The 26,302-nt window shown below is 38.1% G+C and overlaps 1 protein-coding gene across 1 annotated transcript in view; it reads right to left on the bottom strand.

Annotated features, from left to right (window-relative positions):
- IL1RAPL1 (interleukin 1 receptor accessory protein like 1) overlaps positions 1-25,969 on the bottom strand; it is a 1,482,206-nt gene extending 1,456,237 nt beyond the window's left edge. The window contains exon 1 of the mRNA XM_004389949.2: positions 25,079-25,969. The gene's annotated coding sequence lies outside the window, so the exon portion shown is untranslated. The remainder of the gene's footprint in view (positions 1-25,078) is intronic.
- Between the last annotated feature and the right edge of the window lie 333 nt (positions 25,970-26,302).

Raw genomic sequence — 26,302 nt, 5'->3', positions numbered from 1 at the left:
AAAAAAAAAAAAAGAACAACAGACTTGTTGCCCTTGAATCAATCCCGACTCATAGGAACCCTATAGGACAGAGCAGAACTGCCCCATAGGGCTTCCAAGAATAGACTTGATGGCAATTGGTTTGGTTTGTTTTTGTGTTTCTATGAGGTTTTTTGTTCTTTTTAAATGAGTGTCTTGATTATCTAGTGCTGCTATAACAGAAATACCACAAGTGGATGGCTTTAACAAAGACAAATGTATTGTCTCACAGTGTAGGAGGCTAGAAGTCCAAATTCAGGGCGCCAGCTCCAGGGAAACGCTTTCTCTCTCTGTCAGTTCTGGGGGAAGGTCCTTGTCATCAACATTCCCCTTGTCTAGGAGCTTCTCTGCCCAGGAACCCTGGGTCCAAACGACGGCGCTCTACTCCCAGAGCTGCTTTCTTGGTGGTATGGGTTCCCCCTCCCCTTGCTCACTTCTTTTATATCTCAAAAGAGATTGACTTAAGCACAACCTAATCTTGTAGATTGAGTCCTGCCTCATTAACATAACTGCCTCTAATCCTGCCTCATTAACATCGCAGAGGCAGGATTTACAACACTTAGGAAAATCGCAGCAGATAACAAAATGGTGGACAATCACACAATACTGGGAATCATGGCCTAGCCAAGTTGACACACATTTTTGGGGGACACAATTCAGTCCATAATACTGAGAGAGAAGAGTAAGTCAGCTATGCTTCCCCCATTGGTAACAATCTGCATTAACATGAAGTGGTGAGGGGAGAACTGTTTTATTTTGTGTTTAGGCATGCTCTGTCATCCTGTGGAAACGTTGAGGCACCCAAGATATACAGGGCATGCCCATTAGCCAGCACTGTATTTTGAAGTGTCACTCCTCCCTCTACATCCTTATTACTCAGTGTGAGGTCTTTAGACCTCCAATATCAGCATCATAATATCACCTGGAAGATTGTTAGAAAGGCAGAATCTGACTTCACCCAGACCTACTGAGTCAAAACCCCCTGGTGATCTATATGCAATTCAAGTTTGAGAAACACTAATCTGTAGGTCTGTATACCAACCAGCTCTCTATCCTTAGCTGACCTAGGCAACAAATGCAATAATAGTATCGTACTTTCCATTAACATTAGCTTCTTGCTAAAACAGCAATTAAGGCGAAGAATATTGGTGTTCTGTCATCTTGAACTACAACTAACAAAATAATGCCCTCTGCTACCAACGAACTTTGCATGTATAATCTCCTTCTAAACCAGAATGCTTCTTAGAAGTGAGAATGGCAAGACTTCATCTCATGTACTTTGGACATGTTATTAGAAGAGACCAGTCCCTGGGGAAGGACATCATGCTTGGTAAACTAGAGAGTCAGCCACAAAGAGGAAGACCCTCAATGAGATAGACTTACACAGTGGCTGCAACAATATGCTCAAACCTAACAATGATTGTGAGGATGGCACAGGAACGAGCAGTGTTTCATTCTGTTGTACATACGGTCGCTATGAGTCAGAACTGACTTGACGGCACCTAACAACAACAACAACAGTCTCCTCCTTTACTACAAAGCACTGACAAAGTCAATTCTGCATGGATTTACTTCCATGCTTTAGTCCTTATTGGCACGGGAATGCATTCACCTTCACTGTTGGCTGTGGCAGAGTGCCCAGGTTCGCCACTCAAATGCCTACAGTAACACAGGATCACCAGCAACAAGATGCTGGAAACTGGCCAGTCTCCCAGCCTTTCTTGTCACAAAGTAACTTGGATGGGCGAAGCACATGAGGGGAATGGGTAACAACAGGATGTCCCGGCAGCCTGATGTACAGAAACTGAGAGAATAAAGTTGAGTAGGCAAAAAAAAAGAAAGAAGGAGACATGGTGAAAAACAATTTTGAACACTGTAATCAAGCCAAGTACTGTTGGGAAAAATCCTATCAGTGGGGAATGTACAACAACCAAGAATGTGCTGGCAGACCATAAAACTGACTGGCAGAGCTGCAAACAGCTTCCAACTCTGCACACTGAGTTGGCACCCATAACTGTGCAAAATCCACAAGTAAAGATCCATTCATTCAGTCAATCAATTATGAAATATTCGTTGGGATCTGTTATGTCAGGCCCTGTCCTCTGGGCAAATTTTTTCAGAGAAGAATATAAGATTGCATATCAGAGCTTATGAAGCTTCCATTCTAACAGGGGAGAGACAGAAAAACTAAATGATTACAGCAAAATAAGTGCTTTAGAAGGAATATGTACTCTGATCATGGAGGATGTGGCAGCTCCGGTATGTGTTAACACACTCTAGCAGAGAAATTAGAAAAGGCTTAACAGAGGAAGTGACATCTGAGGTGGGTATTGAAGGATGAGTAAGAGTTTTCTGGGCAGAAATTAGTGGGTAGCAAATACTGGAGGTGTTTGGGTGTGAGCGTGTGTGTGTACAGCACTGTGAAAGAATATACATGCTGAGAAGTTGTTTTGGTGAGAGAAATGAAGCTGAAACAGAACCCTGGGAACATTTAAAAAAAAAAAAAAACCTGTCATGCAAACTCTTTTACAGTTAATGCTGTAAGTACCAAGGATTTACAGGAGGATTTCAAACAAAGGAACAACGGGATCAGATTGAGAAAGATTATTTTACATACATAACAGTAGTTGTCTGTAGTATCACCTCTGGGTCAAAAAACAACACCAACGATAACAACAACAGTGATCTTGGGGACGTTTTGTGGAACTTGGAGAGTTAGAAAGAAACAAGAAGGTAAAGGGAAAATGTATAATCAAATACGCCTCTCTAAGGGATATTGGATATTCCCGTATTCAAGCAGCTACTTTGTCCTAGTCACTCAATAGCTTTTCTTAAAGCAATAATAAAAGAAGCCTTGTTCATCATTGCAGCTGGCTAGATCTGCCCAAGTTACAATTTCTCCAAACTCAATCACTACATTTTTCCCCTTTTCTACATTAAGGGCTATTGCAATTTACATTTTATATTAGACTCAAAATTTCAAATTAAAATATGCCACTTATTTAAAACCACTCACATTTTAACATCAGTCTGAATTTAGTACTGTCTATTGCATGTAACTTTATTTCATTCTTTTAAGAACAGGAAAAATCAGCACTTGTAGAAGTTGTATCATGCTAAATTTCCTTTTTTCCAAATCATTTAGCATTTTCTCTACTTTCTTCATTAAAATGCACATCTAAATTATGTCCATTTGAGGCCTTTTAAATTTTGGTCCTAAAACTTGCAATAACATAAAAGTAAAAGGTTCTTTTAAAATAGGTTTTCTATCTCAAATCATTTAGACCTTTAATTGCCCTAGTATGTTGAGTTTTTGAATGATAACTACAAAACAATAAATGTAATTTGACTACCGGGACTGGTCCTGCAAAAGTTATGATTCAGCTGTACACATTTTGTAGTCACTCAAATCTCACATCTTGATAGTAGCATTGTTTTAATAAAGTGGGTCCTGAACAGCAATGATGACTCAATATCTGGAGATTAAGGTAAGTGGTAAAGGTTAAGGTAAAGCATTTTTCTGGACACAGAAAAGACATAAAATGAGAATATAATTATATCTATTTAGAATTTATTAAAATCTAAATATCACGTTAAGTGAAACGGTCTTTCAAGAAAAACAAACTCAAATTTTCCATAATTTGAAAGGCCTGTAATTTCTGGTAGTCTGGCTATACAGAAAGTGTTCTCTAAATTTAATGGTGCTATAGTCTCATGGGACAACTCAGTCAATTGGCATAACATAGTTCACAAAAATCATGATCAGCATCCTAGTGAAGTGAGTAGCATCTGGGGTCTTAAAAGCTTGCAATGGCCATCTAAGATACGACTACAGGGCTGTACTTGCCAGGAGCAAAAGAATAAGAAGGTAACCAAAACCTCAGAGAAGAAACTAGTCTACAAGAACTACAGCCTCATCTACCTTGAGACCAGAAGAACTAGATGGTACCCGACTACCACCACTGACTATTTTGACCAGAGTCATAATAGATAGTCCCAGATAGAATGGGATAAAAATGTGGAGAACTCAAATTCTTATACACACACACACACACACAATCACACACACACACATATAGGAGCCCTCGTGGCTCAGTGGTTAAGAGCTTGACTGCTAACCAAAAGGTCATCTGTTCGAATCTACCAGCCACTCCTTGGAAACCCTATTGGGCAGTTCTACTCTGTTGTATAGGGTCGCTATGAGTCGGAATTGACTCAGTGGCAATGGGTTTGTTTTTGTTTTTTTTTTAATATATATAAAGCCAGACAAACTGGAACAGTAGAGAACAGAGGACTCCGTGAGACTATCGCCCTGAGTTCACCCATTAGCAAAATAGCAGAGTGGCACACAAAATAAAGGATATTACCCATAAGATCAGTGCTCTGCTTAAAAACAATCAGTATGAGACCAAAAAGCCAACAATTACTCAAAAATAAATTTAAGAAGATAAGGGGGCAGGGAAACTAGGGTACTAGAAATGGAACCAACAGAATACAATTACAGGGTATGTTGACACACTGTGATAAATGTAACGTCACTGAAGAATTGGTGTGAAATTGTCAAATGGGAACCTAACATGCAGTGCAAATTTTCACCAAAAACTCAATAAAATTAAAAAAACAAAGTAATGGTGCTTTCATTGTACACATGGCCTCACTGTACCCTTACCAGCTTTATATTTCAAAATATTAAAGAACTGGACTTCAAATCCAAGAAGAGAATGCATTCACTTGACATCTCAGTAGATCATGTGACTGCCCTTACCACAGCTACCCACAATTTAAAAGCCAATCAACATAAACATATTACATTTATAGTCAAAGCAATATAGACAAGGTCCTAAAGCTGTGTGCTATCATCTGCTGCAGTAGGAATGCTAAGTTTTGACAGATTTATAGCATCGTGTACTTCTAACGAACCCTAAGCATACAGGCCATGTCCTGCTCTCAGGAGAGAAAGTTTGTCTACCAGGTAACAGAATAAAATGTTAGAGAATAGAACCTGTGCTCACAAACCCTATATACAAATCTAAAGCCCCTGTGGAATCCTCTTTGAATACTGTTGATTTCTGTACAGATGGACTCTGCTATGTGCGTGGTGAACATAGCTATTAAATATTACTCACTCTCAGGATTTTAATAGAAGGATCACTTTCCATATAAACATGGCTTTTTTCTCAACCCACTAGAGATTCTTGAACCCACCCACCAGTAACTATTCTGAAATAGTCAAACTCCATCCACCCACAACCAGCAGAGGAGTAACAAAGTGAAGTAGGCACAAGTGGCAATAAAAATGCTAGGAAAAAAAATGGCTCTTTCTAAAAGAGTTAGAAGAAAACTTACAATGTTTAGATCTAAGGTAGCATCCAGGCAATAATGTGAAGTTTACCATTCTTCTCTTTCCTCCTACTTCTATGTCTCACCCTTTCTCTGGTGGTAGAAAAATTAACAAACTTTAGTGGAAAGAGGTGACTATCTGAACATTTCAGGCTTGGGAAAAGGAATAAGAGTTGTATGATGAACACCGAAGAGGATGAAAGAGCAAGAAAAAGTGGCAATAGATTTATTCACAAATTACCTGTTTGGTGAATTCCACAGTCAACATCTATGAAGTATTTTTAGTGGAGGAAGAAAAATATATAGAAGCATATCATTCACCCCAGACTTAATGTAAGTCTCTGCATCTAAGAGATGCACAGAATAAACTATGGGCACTTTCTGCCATCTAATTATGCTAAGCTTGGCATGCAATAAAACATTTGTAACCATTCTGGAAAAGACTAAGTTATATGAAGGGAATATAGAAGAAAGAATGCATCTTATTAAAATGGGCAACTGATAATTGGGCAAAAGACAAAATGAGAACATCCATTCAATATTCAGAAATAATACTGTTTGTTTTGACTAACAAGAGACTTCCAGTTATAACTATTTTTCAGTGTTTTCACAAATGAAGATGAAAAAATATTTATTTTCTATTGAATTCCATATAACAAAACCTATATTTGTGGTACACATAAGAGTATCTCACTACAGTTATTATTTTTATTTTTTCTGTTTATGTGGAAAAGAAACAGAGATTTTAAATATGTTGAATAATCCAAACTATCATTTAAATCTACCCCCCAAAACTGGTTATTAATTAAAATGCATAGTTGGAGTGTCATTTTTTGCCAATTATTTAACTCTTGGGAAGTCCTCAGTAATCTTGTAAATTGTCTTATTGCAATATATTTTATACATCCCATATTAAAGAATATTTATTTGCCACTAACTTTTTAAATTATGGAGTCCCTGGGTGGTATAAATGGTTAACACACTGGGCTGCTAACGGAAAGGTTGGAAGTTTAACTCTACCCAGAGGTGCCTCAGAAGAAAGGCCTGGTGATCTACTTCAGAAAAATCAGTCATTGAAAACCCTATGGAGCACAGTTCTGCTCTGACACGCGTGAGATCTCCATTAGTCAGAGTTGATTCTATGGCAACTGTTTGGTTTTTTTTTTAATTATATGAAGTTTAACTGGTATAAATTAAAAAGAACTGTGTCAATTTACTTCAATGACATATTTATGCCATCAACTATTGCTGAATATGTGTCTTTGTCATTTACTAGAAGAACCTAATAAAATAGTACGTTTGTTTAGAGCAGATATTCTCTTACCGTGATGTTAATTATGTGAATCTTTAAGTTGGAAGAAAGGGTTCATGTTGTGATACTTTTTATTTTTTGTGTACATCATGTGAGTTAACTGCCATGGGACACTTCATATGTGTCAGGCCTTATGACAATACTTTAACTGGATTATCTTATTTAAATTATCACAAAATTATCATAAGATATGGACAATTATTGTCCCTATTTTATAATAATATTTATTCATTCAACAATTTTTTACCAAGTTTACACCATTCTCGATGCTTAGGATACCTCAGTGAACTAAATGGATAAAGATTTTTGCTCTTGTGGATCTAAAACTCTAGCAATAACCAATGAACATAATATATAAATAATTTATGAAAACTATTAGAAGGTAGAAAGTACCTAAAAGAAGTAGAATGTAAAACCAGGAAAGGAGATCAGGGGTACAGTTTTGGCTTACATGCCATCTTCTCCATGTCATGTTCAAAGAATAGTAAGTTAAGGCTGCAGAGAAATGAGAAAGTGAGTAAAAGTCAAATGAGTAGGAGAAATGAAGTCAGAGATATAATGTAGGCCAATATCTCTAGGCCATCAAAATTATTTGGCTTTTACTTCAGGTAAAATCAGCAACCTTTGCAGAGCTTTCAGCAGTAGAGAAACATGATCTGACTTCCCTTTTCAAGGGACAACTGTAGCTGCCATAGTGAGAACAGATTGTTGAGGGTAATGGCAAAGGCACAGAGTCAGTATGGAGGTTCCTCAGCAATTTAGGAAAGAGATGATAGCTATCATCTTTGTTGGATTATGGATACGTGTGAAGACAGTACCAACAGGGCTTGATGACAGATTGGATGTGGTGTGTGAGAGAAGAAGAGGAGTGATGAATGATTCCAAGGTTTTTGGCCTGAACAACTGGAAAGATAAAATTGACATCAGTTGAGATGGGGAAACCTGTGAATAGAGTAGACTTGAGAGGGAAAACGGAAGTTCAGTTTTGGACAAAGTAAGTGACACATGTCAAATAAGCAATTGGATGAATATGCTCGGAGTTCAGGAGAGAGACCAAGGTAGAGATATAAAATTAGGAGGTGGTGACATAGAAATAGTATTTATTGTCATGTAACTGGATGAAATCACTAAGGGATGAGTATAGACTAAGAAGATGACCAAGAGTTGAGGTCTGTGGCATTACAACATAAAGAAGAGACAAAGGCAGAGACCAGCAAAGAGGGCTAGAAAGGAACAAACAATGAACTAGAAGTTAAACCAAGAGCATGTGGTTTCCTGAAAGCCAAACAACAACACACCAAGGAGAAAGAATGAGCCATTGCTTGTCACAGGTCAAGTAAGATGAGGACTGAAAACTAACCATTGAGTTTAGTGAGAAAACCAAGGAATATTCTTAACTGCTACATTTTAACAAGATAACATACGTTAAAATATTATAAAAATAGAGACAACCATTTATTACGCAGATACTATTTTTTCAGGCATTGCCCCATATGCTTTACAAATATTATTTTTAGTCTTCCCAATAATCCTAAAAGTAGGCATTCTCTTCTCTTTAGAGCTCTGGAAACTGAACCTCTGAAACACTAAGTAACTGGTCCAAGGTTACTTAGTAAATGTTAAAACCAACATTGGAACTCATGCTTGCCTTGATCCGAATGTCCATTCTAGTATACCATGATGTCTTCTGCAATTAGAAGAAGATATATTAATACTAGGAAGGAGAGTAAAAATGAAAAGTCAATGGTTTTTTAAAGGCTTCTTTTTAATGGATACTTCTATGTAGGGGGAAAAATTAAGAAGCTAAAACACAAGAAGAGTTTTATCACCTCATAATTTATAAAAATATAGCAGCCACCTAACTATAGGCTCTAGTCTATTTTGGCTTTGCTAAACATTATTGTCAGATTAATGATTCTAAAACATTGTTTTCAGTATTATTGATGTAACCAAAACCTTCAGCTATCAAGATCTAAGCTCTCAGTTTGGCACCCCAGGATTTTTATCAACTGACCTGACAGTTGATGGGTTGATGGGCTTGTGCTCTGACCTGAGGGATGGAATACACAAGACCTTTACCATACAAATAAAACTGCATCATTAGCAATACCCTTACAGTGCAAATAACATAGGTCTATCAAGCTTGGCTCAGTGTGTTGTTTAATCAGACTTCCCTTTCTCCTGTTATCTTGGTGAAACCAGGACACCTTGGGGGAATTAATGCATTAATTGATTTATTGTTTCTATAATAATTAGAGCCCTGGTGGTGCAGTGGTTAAGAGCTCAGCTGCTAACCAAAAAGGTCAGCAATTCCTTGGAAACCCTATGGGACAGTTCTACTCTGTCCTGTAGGGTCACTATGAGTCGGAGACAACTCGACAGCAACGGGGGTTTTGTTTTTTGTTTTTTTTTTTTTGTATAATAATTAACGAGTGGTACAATGGGCCAGGCACTCTTGTAGGCACCAAAGATTTGTGGCGAACTAGACAGATGAGTTTCCACCCTTTCAGGCTTACATTCAAGTCGGGGAGAGTCACATAAGTAAATAAAACAAATGGTAACTTTTATGAGAAAAAGACAAGAACATGTGGTGGCTTGCAAGCACATAGTGTTCTTAGAAAAACAGTCTTCTCCATGGTGGGGAACTCTTAAACCAAAGTGATTTCAGTTAGCTCTTTGAGGTCAAGAGAAGTGGAGGAACTAAAGGCAGAAGTACATCACAGGCAAAATCCATATATCTCACAGAATTGCCTGGAGCTTCATAGTCCTTGCTTTAAGTTTATTATATCAAATGATTAGTTTCTTAGTCTATTTAGCTGGTTTTTGACTGGATAATAAACAATTTCCTAATTAACATCAGCTTTTGATGATGATGACGACCATGACAACAATGGTGATGATAGTAGTAATGAAAATGTTAAGGTTAGAACTCAACACATTTTGTGTATTGTCCCACACTTTAATATTCCCACGATAAAATTAGAACAAGTCTCACACAAACAAGTTTTTTTTTCTAAGAGCCCATCTTTGAGTATTAAATAATTTCCAGTTACCTACTGAGATTCTCCAAAAGTAAATTTGTCTAATATAAATACACACTTCGGGTGCTTTAATTCTTTCCTGGAGTGGTAAGGATTTACTTATAAATAACTAGGACTATTTAACATCTGTGACTTAAACAATGATTCCATTGAAGTTAAACTGAACTCTCAATTTTCCCAATATCCTTCTGGTTCCAAAAACTGGACTGAAGCCAAAAGATGAGGTTTTAGCACATATATTCTTTTTATACTTTTGTATTCATAGCCATAGTAACATGAAAACTAATATTAAAACTAACAAGATTGGGCTAGCAGAAGTTCCAAAACTAATAAAGGATGAGTTTAGATCTACCAGGATGTGAATCTTTGATTCCAGGAAATTGGGAGAGTCCAAGGAAGAGGCTTGGAACAATAACTCACACCTTCTCTGATTCCGATCTTAAGAAATTAAAGCTAATTTTAACACTGGAAAGAGGAAATAGTAATTCTTTTAACTTGCAAATATAGATGAGGTTTAAATAGCTTCCAATGCACAGTCTGTTCCAATAACCATCACTCATCTCCCATACCTCCTACATAGCTCTTGAGTAGGAAATTTAAAATAACACAAGTTACCTATTGTAAGGGATGTGACACTCTGCGTGGAGGAGATAAATTCGATTGTCTCAAGTCTATGAGGATAAAAAGAAAAGCAAACTGTGCACAAATAGCATGATGTAATCAGTGAACAGTTGGAGCCCTGGTGGCGCAGTGGTTAAGAGTTTGGCTCCTAACCAAAAGGTCGGCAGTTCAAATCCACCAGCCACTCCTTGGAAACCCAATGGGGCAGTTCTACTCTGTCCTATAGGGTCGCTATGATTTAGAATCAACTTGGCAGCAAGGGGTTTGTTTTTTTGTTTGTTTGTTTAAATCAGTGAAAACAGAACAACTTATGAGGCTGAAGCCTTGAAGTTATAGTTAATGGGGCGGGGGGGGGGACTGTGAATATATAGAGATGTTGAAATTTCCTTAATAAGCTTAATTTGTATTTGAAAAAAATAGAAAATATACATCCATAAACACACATGGGGTATTGTAACAGAAAAAGAATAACTTCTTCATTGAATTCGTATAGTACATACATACAATGGAACACTACTTAGCCGTAAAGAAAAATGAAGTATTGATCCATGCTACAACCTGGGTGAAACTCAAAAAACTTATGCTCAGTGAAATAAGTCAGTCACAAAAGGACAAATATTGTATGATATCACTTATATGAAATAATAAGAATAGGTAAATGTATTGAGACCAAAGTTTATTAGTAGCTACCAGGGGTGGGAGGGAGAGGGAGAAGGGGAGTCATTGTTTAGGAAGCAGTGAGCGTTTGCTTACGGTGATGGGAAATTTGACAATGATTATGGGTGGCAGTTACACAACATGATTAATGTAATTGATATCACTAAATTGTATACCTGAAAAATGTTCAATTGGCAAATGTTGTATTATATATATTTTTACAATAAAAAGTACCATGATTTATTTATTTTTTAATAATTCAAAAATACAAGCCAGGGCCAGAGAAGGAATGGATCAAATGTTTTAGGGCAGGCACGGTGGGGGTGGTGGGGACTATTTTTTTTTAAGACAAATCTTCTTAAATACTTAGGCAATGTACATCCTTAATTGCTTTGGCAATGAGTGAATTGCTCATTCTAGCTTAGTGCTTACATTAAGCATGGAGCAGGTAGATAATCTGGGAGTATTTGTCGAACTGAATTGAGCTGACCATCTAGTCAAATGTCAGGTCAGCTGAGGGAGAAAAAATAGTCAAAGTGGTTGTTTAGTAAATGAACATGAGTTAATGAATAATTAGTAGACAGATTTTATATATCTGCAAGGGCATGACTAAATTCATTCCTATTCAAACTTTCTATGAGTTAATGAATGGTTGCCCATCGAGACACAGCCACTACTTTTAAAAATTACTGGCAAAATTAGGTCTCAATGTATTCAACTTGACTGAATATCTTTACAGGAAAATAAATAGAAAGTGCTCCTACCACGTCACTAAGGCTGAAGAAAGCATTTTAAAATCTAAAGCGACGGTGTGCGGTACGATAAATCACTTTTGTGTGGACTTTCTAGCCATGGTCTTGTAACTCCCACCCAAGTGACTGGGGGTGACTGTATGATAGGGTAATTGTGGCCCACCAAAGTGATTGGCCAGTTTTGCCATCCCTCTGGGCTTGAAATGAGCCATCTCAGAGGTGGGAAAGAAGACAACCCCACCACCACCAAGGAAGAACAGCCAGGAGCCAGCATGTCCTTTGGACCCAGGACCCCTGCGATGAGAAGCTCCTGGAAACAGGAGACAGAGAGAGAGGAAGCTGTAACAGAGACCTGCAGGAGAGACCTAGCATCAGAAACCCAGCTGCAGAGACTCTGGCAGCAGGAGATGGTGTGGCGGGCTTGGCCCAAGGAGCAAGAAAGCTGAGCACTTTTGGGTAGAGACTGAGGGCCAGGGAGAAGCGTGCCGGCGAACACAGCTGAGAAGAGGCTGTCCCAGTGGAAGAACTGTATTTTTGAATGTTTCTAAGCCTGACTTGTAACCTGTTACTACCCTAATAAACCCCATAATCATGAGTATGGTCTGTGAGTTCTGTGTGGCCATTGCAATGAATTATCAAACCCAGTAGAGAAGTAGAGAGTGCCATGGGAGGGATGACTGGTGTCAGAATTGGTAAAGATGGTGGAGAGAGGAGGCATGTATGTCTGACCCCCACCTCATAGAAATCAGTCTTGGGCTATTGATCTTGATTCTCCTTCTCCCTTTTGAAATTAAAGGAGGTCAGATACCGCCCCCATGCTGTTTTTACATGGCGCTTCCCTCACATTAAGGAAGGAAATTTATATTTCCACATAATATAAAATCAAAGTGTCACATGAAGCTTCCTTTCAATGAAAACTGAACTCGGGATATATTATTTCTATAATTTCAAAGTCATCATAATCAAAACTAGTCCCCCTCACCCTCAATTCCAAATCACAGGTTGACTAATGTTAATGAAACACTGCTTTCACTGTGTCTGTTCTGCAACAGTAAATCTACGTTCAAGTCATTCCACTACCATTTAATTCATCAAAGCTGAGTCTTCTGCCAATTTTCACTATCGCTCTATAGCCTGTCCCATACAACCCAAACAATTGTCTTATTATCCTTGGAATTTAACCCTGAGGTTCACAGAACTTGGCCCCATTCCACTCCACTCCATTTCCTTTCCCCTTCCCTGACCTCCCACCAACTCCTCCCCTTAACCTTGAAATCAAACACATAAATCACCAAAGAAAACACAGTCCTATATAAACTCTCCAGACCTGAATTTTCAACTCCTTCCTCTAACTCTATGGAAGCCCAGGGTACAGAGATACCCACTGGATATCGGTGGCCTGGTAACATATTACAGGAGTGATTATAATATGGATTCAACTACATTGCTCACAAAATCACGTTCTCTGAAACAGAACTACATATAATAAGGGCTTATAGTCAATAATATTTAGTTTATCATTACCTCTTTTAACAATTGTTTAAGATTTCACAGTATTTTCAAAGTAATTTCCTGTGGTACTATTGCAGCATGCCTCAAGGGACAGGGTACTAATATGACCTTGTCAAAGCTTCCAAATACCTTCCAGTCCCCTCTTTATGGCCTACATACCTGCAGCTGACAGCTCACAGTTGAGCCCTCACTGGAAACTACCCTCAGCTACAAGGAACTGCCTTGTCCAAGGTTATGCCCCCTGCCATGGGGCAGCTCACAGCCAGTGACTGTCTGATGTGGAAATAGAAAGCTCTAGCCCCTTGACTCAATTTGGGACAATGCTGAAGAACCATCAAAATTCCAGAACTTCCCGTAGGATCATAGGATCGGCTGAGGTCTCAGTTGCAATCACACTGCAGGGCAGCTTCTCCCTCTGCCTCAGAAACAAATAAATCTGCATGCAAGTCACCATCTTGGAGTCTGTCTCCAGGAAACCCCATCTAACACATCTTTCTTCCTCAAGCTTTTGATGGCATAAACTGTCTTTACCATCTTCAGCCTGTGGTAAGCTAATCTTTACAATAGAAATGGCCTTCGAATTGTGTTTCTCAAACATTCACACGAAGGAGTTAATCAATTAAAATGCATATTGGAAGGAGTAACTGCTAATTTAATAGGATTAAAGGACAGTGGTTACCAAAGGCCAGCAAGAGCCACACAATAATCATCTGAGACTGTGGCAGCACCAGAATTTCAGCACTGATGGGGCTTAGCCTGTGCCATTGTGTTTGGAAAGGACTTCAAACTTGAAACCTGAAGATGAGTTGGCAAGGCACTTTGGAGAATATTGAGAAAACATCTGATGTCCACAATAAAGTGTGGTGGGGCGGGGATAAGAATACCAACAGAGATTAAGACGGTTCTGTTAAAACCCTCCCAAGCCACACCTTGGTGCTCCCACTGACCTCAAAATTCTTTAAAAGTACAAATCCACTACTGAATCAGAAGCCTCAGGGCTAAGGGAGTGAATCTTGACAACCACTGGACTGTGTGACTTGTTCTTTTAGCTGATTCCTAATGATCACGGACATAACATTTAGTTTGTGCCTAAGAAAACTGTGTTGCTTTTCATGTTATCTTTGATGTTTGCCCATTTCCCAATTTACTAGAACATCCAATATGGAGTGATGAGAAGAAGTATGGAAAAAAATAACACATGTTGGTTTCTTTTCTTCTACTTATTGGAAGAGTAGATAAAACATTTGATAATGGAAAGAATTTAAAGTAGGCTAAAATGAGAGTTTTTCATTACTAGGGGACTCTCTGATTTCCACTTCCAATTCAAAATTGTTATAATTATTGGTAGTTAACAAAAGAGTTAAGGAATAAATCCTATTATCTTATTATTGAACGTACATTCTACTCTAAAGCAATATTCTTCCTACATATGAGCATAATATAAAACCTTTTTGGGATTTATATTTTCATCTTGCCATTATGTTATATAAAGCACTTTTCTATTTCTTTTTCTCCCCAGTTGCCTTCTCCAGCTTCCCCTTCCTCCCAAATGAATTGTCACTTTAGGGTCACTTTGCCATTTTTGTCATTGTAGAGAAACAAACTCTAAACAATCTCAACTGTATTCATTGAGAAGTTACACTTAAACCACATCATTTTTTTATTCATATATATATAATTGTACTTTAGATGAAGGTTTACAGAACACATCAGTTTCTCATTAAACAATTAGTCCACATTATCGTTTCGCGACGTTGGTTGCCAACCCTGCAATGAGTCAACACTCTCCCCTTCTCGCCCTTGCGTTCCCCATTACCAGCTTTCCTGTCCCCTCCTGCTTTCTAGTCCTTGACCCTGGGCTGATTCATCTCACTTTGTTTTATGGGGCTGTCTAATCTTTGGCTGAAGGGTGAACCTCAGGAGTGACTTCAATACTGAGTTAAAAGGATGTCCAGGGGCCATACTCTCGGGGGCTTCACTAGTCTCTGTGAGACCAGTAAGTCTGTAAACCACACCATTTTTGCTACAAGGAGTGGTAACTTTCCACTACTACTAAACAAAAATAGTTTGAATGTATCTGTCCCATTACAGAATGTTCATTCTGGGTTTCTTGGGTTGTTTCTTTTTAAGCTAAATTTTAACTTGGGCCTCTATATTCATCTAGCACTGGTAACAGTGGTTTAGTCTTAGTGAAGAACACATAACAAATGAAATGAAGAGAGCGAACGATGTTTGTTTGATGACAGGGGTTCAACAAGAAAATTGGAATAAGGACAGAAGTCAGGAACCCCGAAAATTGACAAAACTGGGAATGAAAAGTACCCTGGAAGCACAGACTCTCAATTTGTTTCCGGTCTTCCTAAAGCATCAATCTGAGTAGTCATAACAGGTTGTTTTTCCTTATGCTCACTGAAACCCCATCCCGTCCACTGCAGCCTGCTGTGCTCTGACTGGGGCTCCGGCTTATCTTCCTACATTCTAAATCACATAACCCATTCTCGGGGGAAACTAGAACATTGGCTCTTCCCTAACCATGCCCCAGTGTCTCCTGCTTACATTATCTCTGTTCTTGATCGCCCATCTACCTGGAATATGATGTCTTCTTCACACAAATGTTGATTCCTTTAAACCAAAAAACAAAACAAAACCCATTGCCATCGAGTCAATTCCGACTCATAGCGACCCTATAGGACAGAGTGGAACTGCCCCATAGAGTTTCCAAGGAGCGGCTGGTGGATTCAAACTGCCAACCTTCTGCTTAGCAGCCGAGCTCTTAACCAGTACGCCTCCAGGGCTCCAATTCCTTAAAAGTCCAACTTAAATCCTACCTCCTTTGAAAAGCTTCCTGGAATCCCTGCAAGTGCATGTGTTCTGACCCTTTTATGAAACCATACCATATTTGGCACCTCTTTTAGAAGAACAAAGGGTAGGTTACCTTGAATTACAGTTATATGTGATTGTATTACTCCTGTTGTAGTTAGTTGCTGTCGAGTTGATTCCGACTCATGACAACCCAATGACTCATAGCAACCATCTTTGGGCCCATGCATACTAAATCACTCATCTCTGTATCCCTTGCAGTCCCTCTTATAGTGCCCCACACACAGAAGGCACTGTGTGGAGGTGGAAGGAATGAAGGATGCCCTTGGAAGCAAAGAAGGCAGCATGGCAACACTGAGACGGTGATGGCAGTCCTAAAGCCAGGCAGCAGGGACATCTGGAGCAGGAATGTTCAGGAAAATCAGTAAAGGAGGGGCATCAAAGAAGAGCAGTTCCCTGCAGGCAGGGAGATACAAAGCTAATGGGAAAAAGGACACTCCAGAAAAGGCAAGGAGACCCCACAGGTGACCTATTTTCCCAACTCTCCCTGTATTTAACTGTCTTCTGAGATCAAATGAGGTCAGGAATGGCACAGTGTGAAGACAGGAAAAAAAAAGTTCACAGATTCAAAGTGGCGGGCCATATGAGTGATGACAAGTCAACAGTGAGCTAGAAACCAAAGGATTAGATGCGCTAACATCTGCCTCAACAAGAGCAATTATTTTGCTCATGCTGTTGTTGTTAGGTGTCTTTGAGTCACTTCTGACTCATAGCAACACTATGCACAACAGAAGGAAACCCTGCCCAGTCTTGCGCCATCCTCACAATCATTGCTGTGTTTGAGCCCATGGTTGCAGCCACTGTGTCAATCCATCTCGTTGAGGGTCTTCCTGTTTTTGATAACCCTCTACTTTACCAAGCATGATGTCCTTCTCCAGGGACTGGTCCCTCCTGATAACATCTCCAAAGTTCGTGAGACTAAGTCATCCTCATTTCCAAGGAGCATTTTGGCTGTACTTCTTCCAAGACAGATTTGTTCATTCTTCTGGCAATCTATGGTATAGTCAATATTCTTTGTCAACACCAAAATTCAAATGCATCAATTCTTCTTCAGTCTTTCTTATTCATTATCCAGCTTTCGCATGCATATAAAGTGACTGAAAATACCACGCTTGAGTCAGGAGCACCTTAGTCCTCAAACTGACATCTTTGCTTTTTAACACTTTAAAGAGGCCTTTTGTAGCAGATTTGCCCAATGCAACATGTTGTTTGATTTCTTGACTGCTGCTTCCATTGGTGTTGATTGTGGATCCAAGTAAAATGAAATCTTTGACAACTTCAATATTTTTTCCCTTTATGTTGTTTATTGGTCCAGTTGCGAGGATTTTTGTTTTCTATATGTTGAGGTGTAATGCATACTGAAGGCTGTAGTCTTTAATCTTCATCAGTAAGTGCTTCAAGTCCTCTTTGCTTTCAGCAAGCAAGGTTGTGTCATCTGCATATAGAACTCAGTCCTGATGCTGAGTTCTTCTTCATATAGTGCAGCTTCTCAGATTATTTGCTCAGCACACAGATTGAATAATAATAATAACAAAAACCATTGCCATCGAGTCGATTCCTACTCATAGTGATCCTATAGGACAGAGTAGAACTGCCTCATAGGGCTTCCAAGGGGCAGCTGGTGGATTTGAACTGCCGACCTTTTGGTTAGCAGTCAAGATCTTAACCACTGCACCACCAGGACTCCACATATTGAGTAAGTATGGTGAAAGGATACAACAACCCTGACGCACACCTTTCCTCATTTTAAACCATACAGTATCCCCTTGTTCTGTTTAAACGACTGCCTCTTGGTCTATGTACAGGTTCCTCATAAGCACAATTAAGAGTTCTGGAATTCCCATTCTTCGCAATGTTATCCATAATTTGTTATGCTCCACACAGTAGAATGCCTTTGCATAGTCACTATAACACAGGGAAACGTCTTTCTGATATTTTCTGCTTTCAGCCAAGATCCATCTGATATCAGCATCGTTCCGTGTTCTGGAATTCCTATTCTTCACAATGTTATCCACACAGGAGAATGCCTTTGCATAGTCAATAAAACACAGTTAAACATCTGTTATTCTCTGCTTTCAGCCAAGATCCATCTGACATCAGCAATGATATCCCTCCTTCCACGTCTTCTTCTGAATCTGACTTGACTTTCTAGCAGTTCTCTGTCAATGTACTGCTGCAACCATTTTTGAATTACCTTCCTCATGCTGCACTACTTAAAAAAAAATACCACGTGCCAAGATTTATTGCTATGTAACTAAACTACCCAACTGAGGGCTTGTATCATACAAAAAAATAAGAAATCTCGCATCATGGCAAAGCCAATGAGCTGTAAGATTTTGGAAACTTAATTTCATTTCTCTAATTTACAATTTCCTGTTAGCTAAAATGACATAATTGGGCATCCTGTATTTCTACGATGTACATAATTTCATTAGATTTTTATAAAAGCCACCTCAATCATTTTGAACGTATTTCTAATAATTCATTTCATTTTGACTGCAATAAGAATGATGTTTATATTATTTTTAAAAAGCAAGTATTTTGTAATATCAAACGATTTTAAGTTATAACAGTTGAATCTTAAAATATGAAAGGGAATTTACCTATATTTGACCTTAAAATGTATGTGCTCAGAAAATTGTATAGCACAAGTTCATTCATCCCAAAATCTCCTTTCATCTAAAGACATCACCATATGCACTTGCCTTTCGTTTTGTAAGTAAGAGAAACATGATTCATGTGCATATGCAACACAAGTGTTTTGGCTCCTCGGCTCTAGACATATGAGTCTTTAATTTACAAGGACCACAGAAGTTACTCCAGGGGTCTAGAATCCACATATACATCGAGTTTTCTAAGTAGATACAATAAACAATGTATTTCAAAGATAAAAGTAGACCCTGTTGTGACTATACACATCCACCTTTATTTTTTAAAGAATTGTCATATTCATAATTTTTATTATTTTTATTATGCATTTTCTCAATCAACTAATACTGGAAGGACAACTACGATGTAGTGGCTTTCCAAATTTTTTAAATTAAAAACAGGAACTTTATGCCAGAAAATAATGAAGATCACTATACTAAGTCATAGTTGCATTACACGGTACGTTGATAGAGTAAAAACCCACCAATTAACTCCCTGTGATCAGGCCATGAGAAGATAAACCACTATGAATAATCTTATGATTATTCATATAGTGACTTATTATAACTATAATTCACATAAAGTATGACACATGATTAATAAACATGTTCAAAGATTGAAAGTGTATAATATATGATCACAATTCACAGTCCATTTTATTTTTTTCAGTGATTCCAAACTTCATACACAATTTCCTGATTTAGGAATTATTACAAAGTACAATCTAATTTTATTCTTAAACTTACATTCTTAGATGTGTAACTCTTGTACGAACAAAATAGCTTGTTCAGTGCCATTTAATGTATATTATATATATGACCATTGTAAGTACAACACATTTTTAAAAGCTCGTCATAAAAAAGATTAAGGTCATAATATGAAAATGGGAAAAAGCCATATTGTTAGAAGTAAAATATTGAAGTGCTTTGCTTTGTTTCTTTGCTTTATCCACAGTTCAATGGTTGGCAATTTCAAATTGTACAACATGAAAACAACACCAGGCCAGTCATCCCCCTTATCTGCAGCTGAAAACCTTAAGAGTCTTTTGGCACCTGAATATTGTTTCTACGTAGAAGAACTGAAAAAAAAAAAAACAAAAAAAACATGCCAAGTAAGGATCTTTCATTGTAAGTCAAAGATCAGGCCAAGCAGCAAGGGTATGTTCACTGAGCCATGTGGCTAGCCTGAAATGGAATGTTATATGCAGTGTAAGATACTCCAGGGTGGCATTCTCTGGATGAAAATTAAAAGCATATTTGTAAGGTGATTACCAGAATTTGTCAAATAAACAAGCCTGTCTACATTCCTACAATAGTCCTTTGTAAATCTGGTAGAGCAAATCTAAACCATTTCCATAAGACATAAGGAATATACATTCGTTCTGAATATGGAAGCCAAGAAAATGCTCACAATTTACAGGCATCAGTGAAGTTGGGTAAATATGCAATGATCAAATTCATCCCAAACGAAGAAATATTGGGAACCTTAGAGTAAAAAACAAGACACAGGGAGGTAGGAAGAGGAGGTTTGTCTACAGTAGGAAAGAAAGTTCTTTATTTGAAGTCCATGCATATTTACTTATTTTTTACAGGGTTAATTTTCCACTTTCCAATCCTACCATAACCAAAATATAAAATCTTTCTTTTCAATATGCTTATCTAACCAGTGGCTAAAATACATGTATGAAAAGTCATAACATCAAACATCCACTTTTCTTATACGTAAATATATTTGTTATGATACAAGAACATTATAGAAATGCAGTGTTAGTAGCGACACATAGGGGACTGCCTCCCCCTAAAGAACATTAGTAATTATTGCAACTAGCAAATACCACAACAGAACTGGTATATTTATATTCTTATTTCTTCTATTATGCTTGGTATCCAAACCTATTATGCTTTATCTCATAAAATGACAGATGAGAGTAGCTTTTTGGTCAATTGACCCAATTCAAGTGGTAGTATCAAGTTTGTTTGTGTATTCTTTGTATGAGAGAAAGAAACTCCTAAGTACTCAGAAGCATTAAAAAAAAAAAGGCAATCAGCTTAAAACACATGCATGTGCACGCGCACACACACACAGCACACACACAAAATCCTTAGTTACCCCTTTGAATGTTATTCAAAAGCAGCTATCTCTTTTCAGTTACTTAAGACAACTATATCCCCACATTAGTACCACTGAAGAAACTGAATAGAGTGAAGGTTATCTACCAAACATTTTAATTTGTATCTGTTGCTTAATCACTGAATGATATTACCTACCAGCTACCTGTAATTAATACTAGAAAGTGCCTATAAAGATGTACAATAAGGGCGTGAGGAAAAAAAAATGCACTGTTAAATTCATAAGACTTAGGTGAGACCTTAATAATAATAATTCCATATATTTCTAAGGCATAGCGTGGTGGTAAACACTCAGACATACATCATCTTGTTTATTTAAAACAACCATAGAGCTATTCTCTTTTTAAAATAATTCTCTGGAATACAAAGAGGTTAACTGAGGTGTCAGAGGTCACAAGTAGCTGACAGCCTGAAGTAAAACTCAAGCCCTGTGATTCAGGCCAGCATTCTACAATACCTTGATGTCTCAAAAGGCTGAATTCCTTCCTTTTTGAGATGCTTGATACAACTAATGGAAATAGGATTGAAATATAATAATAAAAATACTGACACAACCTTATCTATAACTGCCCAAATGGTGCCATTATAATTATGCTTTATAACTTGAGCATCACCAGAAAACTTGATACTTTTAAATCTTATTAATCCAACACTTGGATGTTTTGGATTGCCACAAATTAGAGTAGTCTGCTTTATAAAAATAGGAGATTTGCCAAACACGAAAGATTTTATCTGTTTTAAGACAATGTATATCCCAGCCACTTCAGTGTATAACACACTAAACGATTCTGAAATATACATCTTATATTAATTCTCCTATTCAGTTGTTTGTAAAAATGTTTTATCTATTAGTCATTTTACACGGACTTGTTCACATACATCGCAAACATCGTAAAAATTCCATTTAAATTTTTCTCTACTTTTAGAAATACTGTGATGACTTATCAGCTAAATCTCCTGACTTTGCTGAACTAACTGGTCAGGAAATAAAACTAGTAGCTTGCATATTTATAAGTGTTTTTTTTTTTTCCCCCTCAAATATCTTCCACTCTAACTACACGGCTTGGGCTGTCAAAATGGCAATAAAACAGAGGAATAGATACTATATTTTAAATTATTCACTGCCTTCATGTTTAAAATGCTATTCTATTAAGCAAATCTTTTTATTACTGATTTGTAGGAGACTTAAGAAAAATGCCATAACCTGCCACGGTTACATAATCCTCTTCCTAAAGAAAGTAACAGGTTATAAAGTGCCATTAAAATGACTGAATCTATCTTTTCTAATGTGAATATATGCAGAATCCAAGTAAAGGATGGCAATTCCATGTGTATGTATATTTCACGGTCAGTGTCTTTTTTTACAGACTACTTCTTTTCCTTTCTAGTATTATTTCCACCGCCTTCTGAGCTTATAAAACCTCTAGAATATGCCCTGTTTGGTTAACATATGTATGACTTCAGTCAGAGAAAAACTGAAGAAGTCATTTATAAAACATTAAAATAAAGGGTACAGGAAAGATCATGGCAGGCTATATTTCTGCACATAGTTGGAGACTAACAGCCTGGAAGCAGCTGTAGAGTTACCCTGACCCCTGAAGGAAGAAATCAGGAGTTAACGTCACATTCAATTTCCTACACAATATGAACACCAAACCTCCAAATCCACCAGCCCAATGTATCAATGTTTGGACATACCCTGCAAAAAATAAGAAAGTCACCTCAAATATCAGAGCTCAAAATTTCATTTCACCATTCCATCATTCTGATTTGGGGTAAGCATATCTTTTCAGAGTAACTTAGGAGTTGTCTAGATCTTACACCTGACTCCATAGGACTGTAAGGAAATGGAATATGAGAACTGAAAGAAAAACAGAAAGAATCATCTCATCTCCCTAATAGAAAAGTCATTTAGCTTTCTTTGCAAAATAAATGTAAAGAGAAATAGGAAACAGCAAAACTGCATGATAAGATGATTCAATTCAACAGGGTTAGGATTTCAGTGGAGTTTCCTTTCTGGAGAATATATAATCTATTAAGGGGAAAAAATAGATCCTCAAATAGTCGAAGGCCAATAAGGAGCTGATGAGTGTCTTTTTTTTTTTTAAACTCACGGCCCTAAATGAAACATCAGGGAAAATGGCATTTTATTCTGCAGTATTCCCTCCTCTGTACAGAAAGCACAGTACATTTATCTTGTCTCATGGCAAAAGTCGCGGGTGGCTGCAACATGTCTTTTAAGCCATTCAATAAGTAACACTTGAAAATGGATTGCTCTTTAATTCTAGGATTTACATTAATAATGAATTCATTGCCATTTATTTTTTAATTTAACAGGATATTACCTTTGAAGGGTTTTACTTTTCTTTTCTCTGGGGGTTAAAATGGCCCAGAAAGAGGTTGTCATGGCAAAGATAAAGGTACAAAACACTCATTTCTAACATACTGTGGAAGCAATCATCATTTTTATGAGGGAACCACCAGGCTGAAATCAGCATCAAGATCTACCTGGAAAGAATGCGAGAGAGGACCCTAAATAGTCCTTCTGTTCACAGTTTTCTTTTTAATGGATTTAACTTTGCACTCAGTTGGGGCCACAGATTTCAATCCCAGGGTATAGAATTATGACCTTGGCTGGGATCATCATCAGCCCCAATTACTCAATGGGGCACTTGTGAAACATTGCAGACTCCTTTCGACTCTCCACGGGTGTGGCTAAAATTGTCCCTGTCCAGCCCTAAAGCATACGTGATCTGCTGTCCCTCAGAAACTCACTATGAGAAAACTCACGCTAAATTCACCACAGAGATCAAGGTTTACAGGACCCTTGGAGCTAATCTCTGTCTGCCCTCCTCCTCTGTTAGCTGTTACAAGCCTTCAAAAGTTAACAGGGTGATGGAGTCTCTCCCTAAACAATCATTTCATCTCACTATCGTTGACTGAGGCTCGCTGATGTAATGAAGTTACATAATCACCAATTATGCACGACTTCCATCCATCTTCTTACATATCCACGTTATCTTCTTCCCTCCACTTGGGATCAATATACCAGGTGAGATTTATAAAACACGCAAATGCTCCATTCTCTCATCATAGGTACTGAATATGGGACTTTAGCATTGCAGTACAGTGCACGGAACCACGTCATCAACATTGATTTTTTTTTTTTTTACCCCATTTCCCAGTCAGAATATGCTTAAGAATCCTCAGTGCTCTAGTCTCTAACTTTTTACCGAAAGGGTAAAATAGATGTAGCAGATAGGACACATCTCCAACTTAAGGTTAAGGCAAGTGTGTAATTGCCTGCATTTCCCAAGCTGGCTGCATTGCAATAAAAGGATGGTCTCAGCTTCCAGACCTTCAACTCCCCTGCACGTGGGTTGCAGCTTCAGCTATTTAGGGTATTGGGTAAATAATTACATTACCGGGTAACTGGACTTGAGAAAGAAAGCACTATGGTGATATTTAAGATAATGTTGCATGAGTCTTCTCTATTTTAGTCACCCTTTTCAGCTCTTTCTTTTCTTTTCTCCCTTTTTTTTTTTCACTAGGAATGATAATCCAGTGGATAAAAAAAGTAGCCCAGGGTTCTTAATAATCTTCGATAATCACAACCTGGAGAACAATTAACAATGATTATCACCTTAAAGTTTAAGAACTTGACAAGTAGGATGTCCCTGGTCCCATTGCGGCTGTGAAATGCAGCAGAATGCTGCACTGAGTTGAAAACACATTTCTTTTAATGAATAAAGAGTAGCTCACTTCATTTTAAATAGAGCTCCTCACTAAGTGTTCCTTTCACCGCTGCTATCCCTTCCAGAACACAGGAGCCACAAATATTGCATCTAAACAAAGAGTGTCTATCCAGAATTAATTCAAGACACTCTCCCATTTCAAAATTGGGGTTAGGGGGAGAGGGATGCTTTATCTTCATTTACACTCAGAACACAGACACACATACACACACACACACACACACACACGGACAAACACACACATATGCACACACACCAACACACCCAACTGCAGTTATTCCATTTAGTGCCAATAACGGCCACATCACAGCCATCAATGCGATGCAGCAATCATCCAAGTCACCCATTTCCATTACAAATGCCCAAGTTTGCTCACGCCACTGATGGGTTTGTATATATAAAATGACCTTACCCACAACAGTCTTCCAAATTATTCTCCTCTGGATATCAGTCAGTAAGGTAATTGCTGTTCATCACAATGCGTATTCAGAAAAATCCACGTTTTACTCCTGTGTTCTTTTTCTTGTGTTTGCTAGCAATTAATATCGTGAACAAGATACCCATTCACAAATGCCAAGTTCACCATAAAAGCAGATAATTCCATATAGATCTTCCCTACAAGACTGTCTCCAGTTAGTTCTCAAAGTGCCCGATTGTTTGGTGAAGATACAATCCAGGTGCAGAGCAAGAAAAAAAAAAAAAAGACTAGGAGCAAAAGAAGAGGCAGATAGAAAAGGAGAGACTGAAAGAGAGCAGAAAAAGAGGGAAATTTTTAATTTTAAAAAAAGGAAGGAAAAAGGCAAATAAGTGAGGAAGTCTGTGAGCCCTATGGTAATCGGAGTCTTGCTTGCAAATCTTCTGAATACATATAGCCTTTCAAATCCTCCTGGTCCCCAAGTAAAATTTCCAGATCCGGGATGCAGCCATAAGAAAGAATCCTATGTATATTTCACAAGTATCCCGCAATAACAGATCCGACGGGGTTTTCCTTGTACTGTACTGCTATGTGAAAGCACACAACCCCTGCTGTTTGGAAGGGTGTCTCCTGGGTCCTAGCTCTCTCCAGCAGCCCCCAAAAATGAATTTTTCTAAAAAGAAAAAGTGGGAAAAAAAAGCTGCTTTGCGTTTGCCTTGAATGATGCTAATCCTGAGCGAAAACGACAAGCAACCCACGAATAGCACGGGATCTTGATTGATAGCCACAATCCACTCAAAATATCCCAGGGAAGAAGGAGCGAAAACCAGAAAGAAAAACTGCAATGCATAAATGATTCCAGTGTTTCTACAAGATCGGTTCATTTGATTGAATGCATTCTCTGGTTTGCTGCAAGTCATAAAGAGGATAGTGTTACTGCCACCCAATGGATATTTTAGTACTAGCCAATCCACAGACAGCCACCGCTTTGCGAGTTTTAGTTTTCAGAAGCCCGAACAGGAAGAAGGGTAGCCTAGCCGGGGAATCTTTTGGAAAGGACCCTGGGAGGCCTCGAATAACGGGAACCTGTACTTCCAGGCAAAAGTGGACCCGCGAATTTGGATGATTACCCAGTCTTGCTTTAGCCACCTTAGAATCAGGGTTTAAATTCTCTAAGCAGCAGAAAGGTACAGAGAGGGTTGTCTAGGCTGACACACTCAT

Source organism: Trichechus manatus, unplaced genomic scaffold (genome assembly GCF_000243295.1).
Source record: "Trichechus manatus latirostris isolate Lorelei unplaced genomic scaffold, TriManLat1.0 scaffold00269, whole genome shotgun sequence".
NCBI lineage: Eukaryota > Metazoa > Chordata > Mammalia > Sirenia > Trichechidae > Trichechus > Trichechus manatus.
This window is presented reverse-complemented; position numbering and strand designations above follow the sequence as displayed.